Below are 16,193 nucleotides of genomic sequence, written 5' to 3'. Positions count from 1 at the left end.
TGACTATCATAGCTTAGATACCAATAAAGTTATGAAAACTACTATCTTGCCCATGAGAAGCTTTTGGTACAGAGCTCTGAACTTGGCGCCTCCTCCAAGCCCGCGCTCCGACGCGTAGATCGTACTACAACACCATAGGCGGGAACGCAATTTTGTTTTGTTGCATACACAGCTTAGATACCAATACCAGTTTCCTGTTACCAATTAGATACCAATACCAGTTTCCTGTCTCCAGCCGCTAGGATCGCTACCGCTCACTGTGTCCCAAAAATAAATCGAGTTTTCATAACTCTATATTGGTATCTAAGCTGTGCTGACTATAGTCGGCATTTAACAGTGCAAGGGATAGAGGCCCATCAGATGACTCTAGAAGCGAAATAAACGATTTTCAGAAATAAAAAAAGTTAGCAATGACGTTTAGGTGTAACGGCAATGGCGTGAGGTTATGCAAGTTCTTAATATTTTCATTTATTTTTTAATTTTCAAACTGGTAGTGTTTCCCTCAAATCCTCTTACTTTTAGGATTCTATTTTCTGAGCGTATTTGTCGTAACCTGTTTCTCTATTTTCCAGTCTATAAGGCTTCTTAAATAGAAAAAAGTTGGATAGGCAGAAACCTTTGAAAAATATTTTAGCAAACTAAAAGGCGGGCCAACGTTATTTCTGTGTAATTATTACCAGGCCAGTTCTTTCAATAATTGAAATTTTATTCTTGAGTATTTAAATTCCTTAAGTCGGAAAAATTACGAGATGCATCTTTAATTATTTCTGTTAATGTTTATGCCCCTCTGCATGGTTCGTATGTTATTTTTCTGCCGACTCGTCACAAAACCGCTTGTCTGTCATGGCAATTTGTTTATATCGCACGAACTTTTAATGCGTACCCACCTCCACAGAAGTGTATTCTTCTTAATCCATCACTTAGGTTTATGTTTCCTGTGCAAATTTTTGGTACGTTTTTCCTGTGGTCCTGCGATTTAATGTTACAAAATAAGATGGGAATTTTCATACCAGTCGAAAACGTTTTATTCATCGACTAAAGTAAATTTTGATATTTACTTTACATCTTTTTAGACTGAAAATCGTGAAAAATTGCTAAAAAATTGAATTGCATTTGCGGAAAAATGTGAAATCTATTTGTAGGTCACCATTTTCCAGGGGGCAAGGCAAGGCACAAGAAAAGTATTTGTAGGTCACCATTTTCCAGGGGGTTAAGGCAAGGCACAAGAAAAGTCTATTTGTAAGTTACCATTTTCCAGAGGATAGGGCAAGACACAAGAAAAGTCTATTTGTAGGTCACCATTTTTCAGGGGGCTCACTGAACCAATCTCAGAGGGAAGAATTCCTTATCCTATTCACCATTCCTGAATCCTGACCTTTAAAGTTCTCATCCTTTGGAAAAGGAAATTTCATTTTTCTTTTAAGAGAGTCCAAGTAAGAGAAAAGACAAAAGAAAAAGTACTATTATTCTAAGTGCTTTCTTAAATGTTGTCACTAGACTGCGGCTTCTGAAAATGTTTCTCCCTTGAGACAAGCCTTTGTTTCTAGTTTACAAAATAAACTTAGACAAAAAAACAAGTATTTAAGATCGAGCCGTTAGGAAACTTGAATCTACTGCTAAAATATTGTTTTAGCAAGATGAGCTGATGTTTTTATCCAGAGGCGTAGCCTGACTTCTGTTTCAAACATGAGCTAGTCTCATTTCGGTGGGGGGGGGGCGAAGTTGCTTATAAAAAAGACAGAGAGACTGGTAAAGGGTTAACAGGGGGCCGTTAACAAGTGTGGATATCGATGTTTATGCTACAACCAACCATTGGAATGAATTCTATTCATTTTTTCATTAAAGTTCATCAATAGAGGTGATTTTAAACACACCCCTTATTGTGCTATAAAATTATTGTACACCCCTTAACTAAGCCATAAATTGGCCCACGCATGTTGAGATGAAAAAATACTATATATTTTCGTAAGATCTGCTACAAACAAACACTTTAAAACTCGTGTTTATCAAATAATATAGTTGGAATTCCAAAACAAAATTGTAAAACGTAAAGAATCTGAAATATCAAAAATACATCTGAATTAGGTCTGAATGTCAAAATTTATTTTCAGGGTTTCGAGTAAAAAATTAAACATTGTTGAGGACAAATATATATATATATATATATATATATATATATATATATATATATATATATATATATATATATATATATATATATATATATATATATATATATATATATATATAATTATAATATGAATTATTTGTCGTTATTGTCTTTATTCTTTATGGTTGATTTTGTATGGCTATGCTGTTTGACCTATGTGATTGTATGGATGAGTAGGGTTAAGGCCTCATTCAAGTGCTGGTCTATATTAGTCACTAATTTAGGAAAACAGTCTTCCTTTTCTCTTTCTGTCTTTTTTTTATGTGTTTGTGCTGTTGCATTGGTGATTTCTCTTTTCATGATATATATATATATATATATATATATATATATATATATATATATATATATATATATATATATATATATATATATATATATATATATATATATATATATATATATATATATATATATATATATACTAGCTGTTGGGGTGACGCTTCGCGCCACCCCAACACCTAGTTGGTGGGGCGCTTCGCGCCCCCCAAGCCCCCCCGCGCGCGTAAGTCATTACGCGCCATATTAGTTACGCGCCATTGTAGCTGTGTCCCTGTGTCCCACCTGTGAATAGAGATAGATATAAATATATTTTTTTAACTACGTAAAACATGCGAATATACAACATTCTTCGCTGTCCCATTGTCTGTGCATATAAATAGCATTTATATTCCCTGTGTCCCGGTCGTCATTTGTGTCCTGGTGTCCCAGTTTATATTTTCTCTTTGAGTGTCCGGTCGTCATTTATATTCCCTGTGTCCCAGTGTCCCGGTCGTCATTTGTGTCCCGGTGTCCCGGTCTGTAATTTCTATTCAAACAATCCCTGTGTCTCAGTCGTCAATTATATATCCCGCCTGTGCCCCCGGCGTCCCCGTTGTAGTTGTGTCCCTGCGTCCCGGCCGTCATTTATGTTCCCGGTCGTGATTTGTGTCCGGGTGTCCCAGTCTGTAATTTTTCTTTGAGGTTCCTGGTCGTCATTTATATTCCCTCTGTGTCGGTCTTTGATATGTTTTGACTCTCGCTTTCCAGGCGGATTTTCATCTAACTGCGCGGTTTTGCGTTCTTTAGCCGCAAGCCTGTTTTCTTGCTGTTCTTGTGATTCCTTGGCACGCTTTCTTTTCTTACTTTCTCTATCAGCTGCAAGCCTGTTTTCTTGCTGTTCTTGTGATTCCTCGTTACGCTTTCTTTTCTTACTTTCTCTATCAGCAGCAAGTTTTTTGGCATAGACTCTTTGAGCAGCTTCCTCGGCTGTTGCCATTTTAGGTTCTTCAGTCATTTTACAATTAAACACTTTTCCGTGAACGCATGTCTTAAATACCATTAATGACGTCACCGTCATAGCAAAAATGACGACAACTAATTTCATGACGTCAGTCAACACAGAAACATGACGTCACCTGACCCACAGACAGACAACTTATTTTTATATATATAGATATATATATATATATATATATATATATATATATATATATATATATATATATATATATATATATATATGTATAGTTGAAATATATGGTATGAAGTATAAAATATATAGTAAAGTTGATAAGTATAGCCTTCACCAACACAAATTTGTTCTTAAATATTGTCTACTAAACTATTACAGTCTCTGAATATTTTGTAAGGTTTATCATTAAGATAGGAAAATTTCCACACTTCCATATTTTATTATTGTAAAAGAATATGCCATAATCTTCCTTCTGACTAGAACAAAAAAAGATTACGCTTTAAGGTTTAATACAGCCAGTCTCACCAAATTACTCTCGGTATATATCATTGGCACTGTGTTCGTGCGTAATTTTGATTTTTATCCACAAATGTGACTACAATGTGTTTGGGCATTACTTGATGACATACCACTGCACTGTCTTCCTAATTGCATAACTACCAACTCTATTTTGCCCATAAAGTTGTTCTACAGAGACTACCTTGCTTCAAACTATTATAAACGACCGACAAAATTGCCCTTTGCTTCTGGAGTAGGAGTTACCAACCTCTCTTTAGCGGACTGGAACCTCTCTGGAGTGGACTGTAGCAGGGCCGGATAAATGGCGATCAGGCCAAATCAGGCCCTGCATTACCACCAAAATGAACAAAAAAACAGATATTGAAATTTAAAGCAAATTCTTTTTGACGATAAGGGATAAATTATGAATTATTCAAGTAATTCATAATGGTGTTGTTATATTAGGTTAGAATAGTACAGGGTCTCAAGTGATGATTTTTTTTGCTTGTTTTTGTTTGTTTTTGTTTTTTTTGCTTTTTAGGGGAATCCATTGATAAGTGATTTGTTGTGTAGTTTTGAGAATGGTCGCACATACCATTAGGATTTTTGGAAATTTTTTCTCTTTTTGTATTTTTTATTATTCTCTTTCTCTTTCTAAAATTAAAAATATATTTATTTTGTGTTTGCATCAATGGAAGAGATCTATTAATATGTTTATTACTATATACTATATAATATATACTTTATAATATAGAAAACTGATACCCGTAAAAATTCATATTCATTCAAAATCCATAAATTTATTGAATTTAATTGGGGTAGTCCTATATTAGAGAGATTATACTTGAAATACTTTACGTACGCAAACTACTATGCAGGTATATTTTATTTAAATATTTATATATAGAGAGGGCCCTGCATCTATTCAATCCGGGCTTGAGTTTTGCAATGTTGAGTGTCAACTTGCAACATGGATAAAATGTTATTCAAGACGGAACAAAAATACACAACTAAAGTGAGAAACCCACTTATCCATTGTTTTTACAGCCCTCAACTAAAAAGTAAAGAAACGGGTTATTTTTTTTTTATTTTTTTTTATTCTATAAGGCTTCTTACATCATCACAAAAACCCAACCAAAGATGCTGTCTTATGCTTCCGTGTTGAAAAGTGCACTTTAATTCTTTAGGGAAAGATTTAAGGGAAATGAGAGCTTCCTGGGAGGATGTAAAGCGGGTGACTTAGAATAAATTGATATAGAGGAGGGTCGTGTGTATCTGTTTTGGCCTCAGGCAGCCTGCTGCTGAGTTGTTAGTAGTAGTAGCAGTAAGTAAATGAAGGAGGCTAAGCCATCCCACATTTTTACCCGTTGCTGCTATATCAAATTTTGAGCCAGTAAAAAGGATACAAAATCTGATTGGTTCTTTTGTACGAAATTTTAAACAAATAAAAAGCGAGCAAAATCTTGAGTCAAAATATTTTACAAATATTTTGTGATATAGCCGTAAGAATATTATAACGTGGTTTTTAATAAATCGCTGCTTAAAAACCTGGCAAAACAATTTTTCAAACTTTTAAATAGGGCAAGTTCCCCTACCCTCGCCAAAGAAACCAGATCAAACGGTTCGTGGTAACGAACTGTAGTAAGGCTGTACCCGGCTCAATAGTAAACGAAACTCTAAAAAACAGAATTTTGATGCTAAAAGATACATCAAAAGAATCGGATTTTCACGCTGATTTTAAATATATAAGTTTCATCAAATTTAGTCTTTGTCATCAAAAGTTACGAGCCTGAGAAAATTTGCCCTATTTTGGAAAATAGGGGGAAACACCCCCTAAAAGTCATAGAATATTAACGAAAATCACACCATCGCATTCAGCGTATCAGAGAACCTTTAAGCAAAAATTTCAAGCTCCTATCTACAAAAATGTGGAATTTCATATTTTTTGCCAGAAGACAGATCACGGGTGCATGTTTATTTGTTTTTTTGTTTTGTTTTTTCCCAGGGGTCATCGTATCGACCAAGTGGTCCTAGAATGTTGCAAGAGGGCTCATTCTAACTGAAATGAAAAGTTCTAGTGCCCTTTTTAAGTGACCAAAAAAATTGGAGGGCACCTAGGCCCCCTCACACGCTCATTTTTTCCCCAAAGTCAACGGATCAAAATTTTGAGATAGCCATTTTGTTCCGCATAGTCGAAAACCATAATAACTATGTCTTTGGGGATGACTTACTCCCCCACAGTTCCCGGGGGAGGGGCTGCAAGTTAAAAACTTTGACCAGTGTTTAAATACAGTAATAGTTATTGGGAAGTGTACAGATGTTTTCAGGGTTTTTTTTGGGGGGGTTTTGGGGGTGGGGTTGAGGGGAGGGGGCTATGTGGGAGGATCTTTCCTTGGAGGAATATGTCATGGGGGAAGAAAAGTTCAATGAAAAGGGCACGGGAATTTCTAGCATTACTATAAAAAAACTGAAAAAATAAACATGAAAAAGATTTTTCAGTTGAAAGTAAGGAGTAGCATTCAAACTTAAAACGAACAGAGATTATTACGCATATGAAGGGCACTAAAAATACTTTAGCAGAAAGAGCGAGGTATTTAGGAGGAGATAAATACCTCACTCTTTATGCTAAAGTATTTTTAGTAATTTCAACTATTTATTCTACGGCCTTTCTGTTTCAGGGGTCATTCTTAAAGAATTGGGACAAAACTTAAGATTTAGGGTAAAGAGCGAGGTATTAACGAGGGGACAAACCCCCTCATATACATAATAAAAATATGAGAATATAAAAGTCTGTTACGTAAGTTAATTCCTAAGTTACGTATATTTTTACTAATAAAAACGTTCGTTAAAAATTAAAAGTTCTAGCTGCCTTTTTAAGTAACCAAAAAACTGGAGGGCAACTTGGCCTCCTTCCCCGTCCCTTATTTCTCAAAAGCGTCTGATCAAAACTGAGAGAAAGACATTTTGCCAAAAAAAAAAAATTAATATTCAAATTTCATTTTAATAATTTATGTGCGGAGAGCCAAAATCAAACATGCATTAATTCAAAAACGTTCAGAAATTAAATTGAAAAAAACTAGTTTTTTTAACTGAAAGTAAGGAGCGACATTAAAACTTAAAACGAACAGAAATTACTCCGTATATGAAATGGGTTGTCCCCTCCGCAATCCCTCACTCTTTACGCTAAAGTTTGACTCTTTGCCACAGCTCTACTTTTTAAAACAATTAAAAACTTTAGTGTAAAGAGCGAGGGATTGCGGAGGGGACAACCCATTTCATATACGGAGTAATTTCTGTTCGTTTTAAGTTTTAATGTCGCTCCTTACTTTCAGTTAAAAAAAAACTAGTTTTTTTTTTATTTAATCAGGGTAAGACCAGATATTCGCCAGTCCTTCTGGAAGATTTGAAGCATAAAAACAAATGCGAAATTTTTTAGAAATCTAAAAAACGAATGTATTTTAGTGGAATTTATTTTTTCTAGGGCTATAATGAGAGAAAGGTTGAGAGGGCTATGACACGATATGTGGATGAGCGATGATAGGTTGCCAAAGATAGTCCTTTTCGGCCAACCGTCTAGGGCTAAACGAAAAGCAGGTCATCCCCGAACGGGGTGGGATGATGTTGTAAGGAAAGATTTAAGGGAAGTGGGCACTTCTTGGGAGGGTTTACAGAGGAAAGTTTGGAATAGATTGGGTATGCGCAGCTATGTTGGTGTCAGGCGGCTTGGTATTGCTGTGAGTTGTTAGTAGTGGTAGAGTTTCCTTTAAATCTCTTCCGCCTCCCTTCATGAGAGTGTTGTAGACTTATCCCTATTCAGTGGGAAATTTTATGGTTATACACATCTCCCTGGCTACTTCATTACTCATTTTCGCATCAGACTATAAATTTTTCGTTCTCATTAAGCTTTTTTTTATCAAGTCGGCCTTTCGAGTTTTCGATAAAGTTAATCAATAGCTTTGTGAAGATCAACATGCTTGAAAAAATGTCATAATTTTCCCTTTAAATTGTGTTTTCTTTAAAGATCAATGGAGAAGTACTATACGATCGATAAAGCAAACTGGAAACACCATCGTTAGAAAGCCTATTTATTGAGCCTCCAGAAACTGAAAAGAGAAGTATATTTATAGAAGATGTCCTAACGGAAAATAGAAAGCCAGGCACAATATTATTAAGAAAATGAGAGTTTTCAGCATTGAAGGTATAAATCTTTGAATCTCTTCTTGAAATGCTAAGGTACATATTTTTTTAAAGAATCAATAATGTAAAAATATAAATATTTTTGCCTTCTGGGCGTATCTTAGGTTTAATTCGTACCTGAAAACCGCGATTTTCTCAGATTTATTTTTATTGTTCCAAAATTAGAAAGTTTTTAGGCACATTTTGGCGTTCAGCCATGTCAGACCATACATCCATAAACTCATTAGTCATTAGTTAAAATTTGTGTAAAAAAAACTCAGATATAAAAAAAAACTGTTTAAGTCCTAGACAACCATATACTTCAAAGGAAATATACACCTTCAGCGGTTTGGGGCCATCTATTTTTTGCCGATTTTTTTTTCTGGACACCGGCTAATATCGAAAACTACATATGGAAATTCTTTACATTAGTGATTTAATTGCTGAGTTTTTCCAAATTTATAAACATATATTATATGATTATGTAAGTTTCAACTTAATCGTTTCAAAAAACCTCATTTTCTTGTCACTGCCTTTGGTATTTCAAGGAAATGCCTCCATTTTACCTTGAAATAGTTTTTCTTTTATTCACTTTCTTTTAATAAGCCCCATTTAGAGGTCAACGCTCAATGGAACATTAAAACTCGATGTAAAAAAAAAATTCAAATCCAAAGGAGCATTAAGAAAGAAAAACCAAGTTCTTTTGACTACGGACATTGTTTCAGGTAATAAATCACAGCGCTATTTCTCAACCTTTTAATTCAGACTTTCAAAACATCTTGTTTAGAGATCTCTATTCTTTCTTAAAATTGAGCTAAAAAACAATAAGTTTTTCAACTGAAAGTAAAGAGCAACATCAAGATTTAAAACGAACAGAAAATACTCCTTACATGAGGGGTGATGTCCCTTCCTCAACCTTCGCTCTTTACGCTAAAGTCTCGAAGTTTTTTAATATACATCTCATATAAATGCAACGAACCCTATGTTTGAGGAGTCTTTCTTAAAAAATCCTAATAAAAAGTCAAACTTAAGCGAAAAGAACGAGGGTTGAGGAAAGGAAAGCCTCCCCAATATACGGGATAATTTGTGTTCGTTTTAAGTTTTAATGTTGCTTCTTACTTCCAATTAAGGAAAATTTTTTTTAATCAATTTCTTACTTTTTCAAATCATGCCAGGAAATCCCCACTCCCCGCGTAAATTTTCCCAGGAAAATCCTCCCAAGAAACTTTCTTCTCTACGGAGAAACCTCCTCGTGGAAAATTGCATACCTGAAAAGACAAGCTTGCAGTCTTTTGAGTAAAAAATTGCCAAAAAATGGATGGCGTTGGTAATTTTATTATTGATATTAGTACCAGTTATCATCTGATGAAGTTTCCTAAGCTCTTCGGTTTATAGTGTATACAATTGTGGCAGGTAGTTTTTTAAGCATATTCTACTGAAAAAATTCATGACCACACCATGGCTTGCCTCCCCTCCCTTGTCAGAATAACAATCCTCCTCAATCTGACTCCTCCAGTGCAACCAGTAGCTAACGATCAACTAGAGGAATATTTTTAACTTGCTTCACGTGCTCAATGAGTCTTCCTTTTATTCTGATTTTTTTTTCATCAAATTTTGCTCATTACAGTTAAAAATTTGACAAATCTTGTTCCCCACATACCAAGTTAATCTACACTTTATTACAGGAATGTGCGGTCAGGGGCGTAGTTCCAGCAGTTTTATTGGGGGCGGAGGGAAAGAGGGGTTCACATCGGGAGAGTGAAAGGGCATGTGCTATATAATATTCGTATCCAAATTATAGGGGGGCAAATGCCCCCTTGTCCCCCCAAACAGTGCCAGTGGTTGAAGTCGGTCCTAAATAACAGCTAAAGAATTTGGATTGGCTAAAAATCAAGAGTTTGGAGTTGAAATCGATAAGAAAACTCAAAACCCAATTGTTGACAACCTATTTTAAGCAAACCTCAGTTTCTAACTAACGGCTTTTCAAAAAAAAGGAAATATCGTAGTACTTCTGGCAAAAAGCTAAATGCAAAGAGGTGACGAAGCTAGCAAAAAAGGTATTTTCTTATTATTTGGTTGATTCTTGAGGCGTAAAATACTGATAAGAGCATACGAGTATCAGTTAAAGCCTTTCCCACAAAATCATTTCAATAGATTGCCACATTAAGGTGGGGCGGAGCTATGCTGCCATGCTAAGCATAAGCGAAGAATTTCAATTCTTACTAAAAATTATGTAAATACTCCTGGCTACTGTCGCCTTGTCCCAGTATTTATAATTTTTCATTTTAATTATCATAATTATTTAATATATCATAATTAATTAAATTATGTATTATTTAATTAACTATAATTATTATATTTATTAATTAATTAATTAGTTACGTTTTCTCTCCGTTTCGTTTAATTAGTTAATTATATTATATTATTTAATTAAATATAATTATCATAATCATTTATTTAAATTATCATAATAATTTTTCATTTATAATTTTTCGATAATTGTCATGTTTAAACGGAGGGACAAATGACTGTATACCCCGTGGGCCAATGTATCTTCTCCAAGACCCTCTAGATGTCCTATTAGTTTGACCAGCAGAGAACAGAAAAATAGTAAAAATACTCAGTACTTTCGAACAACCGGTTTGGCAGCATTCTATGTGTGTTTTTTATTTTGTTTTATTGGTACTAGAAGTTGTGCAAGGGTAGTTGTGTCTGGGGATTCGGGGGATTTTTTTTGTAAATAAGTTGATTTTTCTGAACATTCCGATGTAAAAAAAAAATTCTGTGACAATTCCCCCGAGTCAAACCCGTTTTTTTCCACCATTACAGTTCAAATATTTAGAAACGAACATGTCATGATTCTAGAGTTACAATTATCAGAAGAGCAGAGTCGTGAAGTTGCAAGATTCCAATTCCTAGAAAGTTTCAAATCCGACTTCTATACCAAAGGTGCAACTCTGACTTTATTTATTTTGAAGTTACAGATCTAGCTCGACATCTATCCGAAGTTTCAAATCCGACTTCTATTCTAAAGGTGCAACTCTAACTTCATTTATTTTGAAGTTACAGATCAAGCTCGACATCTATCTGAAGCTTCAAACCCACCTTCTATTCCAAAGGTGCATATCTAACTTCATTTATCTTGAAGTTAAAGATCTAGCTCGACATCTATCCGAAGTTTCAAATTCGACTTCTATTCCAAGGGTGCAACTCTAACTTCATTTATTCTGAAGTTACAGATCTAGCTCGACATCTATCCGAAGCTTCAAGCCCGAGGTGCAGATCTAGCTTCATTTATCTTGAAGTTACAGATCTATCTCGACATCTGTCTTAAGTTTCAAATCCGACTTCTATTCCAAGGGTGCAACACTAACTTCATTTATTTTGAAGTTACAGATCTAGCTCGACATTTATCTAAAGTTTCAAATCCGACTTCTATCCCGAAGGTGCAAATTTAACTTAATTTATTTTGAAGTTACAGATCTAGCACGACATCCCAAAATTCAAGGTTTATTTAGAGCCGAGAATGTAAATAGGTTTGTTCATTGTAAAACTGGAGAAATGTTAAGATGATTCAAAATCCTGAAAGCTGACAATTTCGACATTAGCCTTCATTTCTAACCACTTGGACTACTTCACCAGTAACTTAGAATCGATTCAACTTCCACGACTTCGACTTAACAGACCTGCCAACGAGCCCGTGGCTGCTAAGAATTATATAAAATTATATTGTATATAACATATTGTATTTTACTTGAATATTATGTTTAGATAGTTACAAAAGGCACTAGGTACAGAAATTTCCTTTTAATGAGCCCTTGAACACCTATCTATGATATTGCAATGCCCTGCAAGCAGTGAAGAATAAAAAGAGGACACATCAATACTACCCATGCAAAAAGTGTTGTTCAAGCCTGGCTAATAGTCTTATATGGGGTTGTCAGCAATGGCGATTCCAATGGTGCACTTTTTTGTCTTAACCCTATGTCATTGTTTGAGGGGTTTCAGGCTGTTTTTCGAAATTCCTATAAATTGGTTTTCAAAATAATATTTTACTATTAAGGCTAATCGAGATATTAGTACCATTCTTGAATCAGCTTTAAATGGTAAATTTTTGTAATTAGTCAGTTGTTTTTTTTGTTACTACTGGTCTCTGTTTGTTCTGAAGTCGGTTGCACCTACTGCTTTAACCATGATCATGTAGATGGACAGTGTACAATAAGTAACAAAACCTGCGATAACAAAGAAGTAATAGAGAAAAGTAACAAAAATATTGACCCAATGCCATTTTTGAGACTAGTATTTTGAGACTTTTTAATGCGGTTTTTCGAAATTCCCATAGATAGGTTTTCAAAATAACATTTTACTATTAAAACTAATCAAGATAATAGTACTATCCTTGCATCAGCTACCAATGGTAAATTTTTATCAATATTCGGTTTATTTAAACATGTTTTAATTCCTGGTTACTATTGGCCTCTGTTTGTTCTTTGGTAGGTTGCAGCTACTGCCTCAACCATGATCATTTAAATGGACAGTGTACAATAAGTAACAAAACCTGCGATAACAAAGAAGTAACAGAGAAAAGTAACGAAAGCATGTAGTCTAAAAACTGTTTCCTCTTTTTCAGGTTGCAATGGATGCTCAAATGTTCCTTCCTGGTGCACATCAAGACGAGTGCTAAAGTGGCAAAGATTGATTGACTGCTAATTATTATTTGGCTGATATAATTTGGAGTATCTAATTTAAAATATACGAGTGTTCCTAAATAAATATTTGATTTTTTATTCTTATTATGTTTTAGCAAACAGATTTAGGATACTGCAGAGTAAATGGTAGAAACAATAAAATTGGAAATTGGAAACAAATGGAAATTGGAAACAAACGATAAAATAGAAACAGTAAAATTTTCAGGGAATGAGAGCAAATATCCTTGCCATTCAATGTTTTTCTTTGTTGGTAACAGGACACTGAAACATTGTAAGTTCTTTAAAACCTCATTTACAGGCTAATTTTTTTATATTTAATTAATTTTATAAATGCACTTTTTTTAGGCCCCATTAATGGTTCAAAATATATTTGCCTTAGAGAATTATTCAATTTAGAAAGAGAATTAAAGAACAATCAAGAAATAAATTTACATAGAACTTTTTCCTTCAAACTGATTTAATAACAAACAAGTAAGTAGCATATATGGCAAAAAACACAGGCTATATAAAATTCACTGTGTAGGCTATATAGCCTACATTATGGAGTGTATATTTGACCATTAGTTAAGGGAGGGTAATTTTACTGATGTCCCTTAGGAAGCAATATCAATAAGTATTTTAGGATATAGTTGTATTTGAGTAGCTTTAGAATTGTTTTAGAAAGTAGTTTTCAAAATTGTGTAGTGTTTCCTTCAGGAGAATGGGTATAAACCACTAATGACTTATGATAATTAACATTATGGTCATATATGACTATAGTTATAAGATGACTATAGTCATATATGATAATGACTATGGCTTATTAACAGAATGAACTGTATGTCTTTGTCAGTACTTCTTTTTAACAGAATGAAGAAGGGTAAAACAGCAGTGTCCACTTGAGCCAAATTATGTAAAACAAACACCTTCACATCAGGCATTGTCAAATAGGCATAGAAACCCACACAGACAGGTACTAAGAAGAATCATATATATCAACAAATAGCTAAAAACCTAAGCTATGCATCAATATGGTTATTATTAAAATTATTTAAAATCAAACAATTGAAACTATTAGTTCATTGTATTACCTACAAGAACCTCTTTTTGGAAATACCAATTATCTTATTTTGATGTATATCTTTGGCATTTTTCTAAAATACCAAAGAAAAGTGTTCTTTCTCAAAAAGGGGTCTTTTACCCTATAAAGTTACCTCTATCACATTATTCCAAATTTTTATTTCAGGCTGAAAAATTCACAGAGAAAGCAGGCTCACATCACATCATGCTGTGGTAAGATAGCCTAGGGATGGTCTAAATACCCATCTCTACTTTTTCAAAATGCCAAAGAAAAATGGTCTTTTACCCAATAAAGTTACTTTGGTAAAATTCTAGTTGAGTGACTTCCTGCTATTTCAGAAAGGGGTTAGGTTAGGAAAGTGAAACTTTCAGGGATGGGTCTAGAGGCTAAAGTTTATCCTGGGAAGGTATTTTAGAGTACCCACCTCTACTCTTTCTCCCTCTAGAGAGCTCTGAAATTTACCTACATGACAGGTCTATACCTATTGAAATTTTGACAAAACAACATTTTAACTTAATTTTCAGTTACCAGTTGCTTTTTCTCTGCCTTTAGTTCTGGAAATGCTATTTCTGTTATTTGTGTAGAATTCTGAGCCATATCAATGTTTTTTCAAAATTTAGGAAATGTATGTACATATCTTTAAAATCTTACAAATTGGGATTGAGCAAAGTTGTGAAGCTGAAAATAATTTTGTTGTACTTCATTCAAGCAGATGATCTATTTTGCAAGGTTTCACTTTTATAACACGTATTTTTGAAGGTCATCAAAGTTCAGGTCTCTCTAGAGGGAAAAGAAGTGGAGGTAGGTACTTCAAAATACCTTCCCAGGACATAGGCCTACTTTAGCCTGTAGACCCATCCCTGAAAGTTTCATTTTCCTAACCTAACACCTTTCTAATATAGCAAGAAGTCAATAAAATTGAATTTTACCAAATAAAAATATGGGATACTCAGTAAATAAGGGATAAATAACTATCAAAATGAAACACTGCAAATCATAGGCTAGTAAATGCCTAGACTGTTGCAATAGTTTTAAGATCATATTCAAAAGTATAAGGCCAGTACTTTTTTGGTTCAAAATAACTTCAAAAGAAACTCACCAACGACCAACTAGTTATTTAATAAGGAATTTTTTAGTTTCATTGGAAAGCTGTGAAACGATAAGATCCAAACCGCATTTCTTTATATTTGAATTCTTTGGCCGTATTTAAAATTGAATTCGTCCTAATAGATGGCGAATATTGTAACTTAATTTCAATTTCCGACCAGTTTCCCGGTTTTCGCGAGATTTACAGAAACAGTTTCTAGCACGGTTGAACGTCTCGAAAATCGCTGGTAAGTGAAAATGGGAAAGTGGAAAGAGAAGATGATGTTTGGAGCAAAAAACTAGTAAATTACGTCTGCTATGGCTATCCACCTCACTTCCAAATTGCAGCAAGAACTGACCCTCTTCATTCTTAAAAAAACAAAATACTTTCACAATAATAGGCTTGGTCTTCCACGTCCTTTGGCCTGTTTGAAAATAATACCAGAAATAAGGTATCCAGCTTCACTTTCCTAGAGGTGTATAGAATCAATTTAAGAAGAAGCAGAAAGCGTTTCCAAGTCGTACAGGAAACGCTTCCAGTACTATAAAAATATGAACTGGACTAGTAATAAGAAGAATATTATAAGAGATTTAAAAAAAGGAAAAAAGGACAAACTTCTCTCTTCTTCAGCGCGAAAAGAAATAATACATCCCAGGAAAGTGCCGAAGAAAAAACCAACGTGGAAATCAGACGACCTAGTTCTCCAACTTATTTAAATGTTTCGTTTTGTTTTGAGTGAATGAATGTTTTCTTTTATTTCTCAGTTGTTCGCTAGTATCCGTTGATGGCAGTTCATAATTTTTTGAATTTTGTGCAAATCGCAAATATTGGCCAATGAATTGCTTTATAGTTGTTAGGTATTTGATTTTCAATTCCTATTGTTTTTGATATTTATTTAATTTCATTTATCTTTTAATTTTTCTTTCATTGTTTTCTTTTGTTTCCCTCACATTGACTTTCTGCGGTTGTTTTGTTACTTTTTTCTTCGGCATTTTCCGTGAATATATTTTTTCGTTTCGTGCTGAAGAAGGGAGGCGGTTGTTTTCTGGAAATATTCGCTTTGTTTATTTGTTCAGTATTCTCGTTTGGCCTTAAAAACCCCATTTTTATCGTTTATTTATTTTACATTACGACAGGCTAGTGTGGTTTAAGAATTTATAAGAGACAGGCAGAGTATTTGCGTTATTAAAGATTATTAGTAAGGTACCTGAAAAAGAGAGAAAGTAACTGCACAAAAAGGAAATTTTCAATTGAATTCG

At 34.1% G+C, this 16,193-nt stretch overlaps 2 protein-coding genes across 8 annotated transcripts in view; one reads left to right on the top strand and one right to left on the bottom strand.

Moving 5' to 3' along the window:
• The window catches only part of LOC136040869 (frizzled-5-like), a 445,049-nt gene extending 432,184 nt beyond the window's left edge, over nucleotides 1-12,865 (top strand). For 6 of the 7 annotated variants that reach the window (XM_065725259.1, XM_065725258.1, XM_065725260.1 and 3 more), the window contains exons 3-4: nucleotides 7,924-8,100; nucleotides 12,709-12,865. The gene's annotated coding sequence lies outside the window, so the exon portion shown is untranslated. The remainder of the gene's footprint in view (nucleotides 1-7,923; nucleotides 8,101-12,708) is intronic. The other variant, XM_065725261.1, reaches the window with a different exon arrangement.
• The window catches only part of LOC136040871 (uncharacterized), a 685,992-nt gene extending 670,947 nt beyond the window's left edge, over nucleotides 1-15,045 (bottom strand). The window contains exon 1 of the mRNA XM_065725262.1: nucleotides 14,947-15,045. The gene's annotated coding sequence lies outside the window, so the exon portion shown is untranslated. The remainder of the gene's footprint in view (nucleotides 1-14,946) is intronic.
• Between the last annotated feature and the right edge of the window lie 1,148 nt (nucleotides 15,046-16,193).

The sequence above is a fragment of the Artemia franciscana genome, chromosome 21, assembly GCF_032884065.1.
Source record: "Artemia franciscana chromosome 21, ASM3288406v1, whole genome shotgun sequence".
NCBI classification, from domain to species: domain Eukaryota; kingdom Metazoa; phylum Arthropoda; class Branchiopoda; order Anostraca; family Artemiidae; genus Artemia; species Artemia franciscana.
This window is presented reverse-complemented; position numbering and strand designations above follow the sequence as displayed.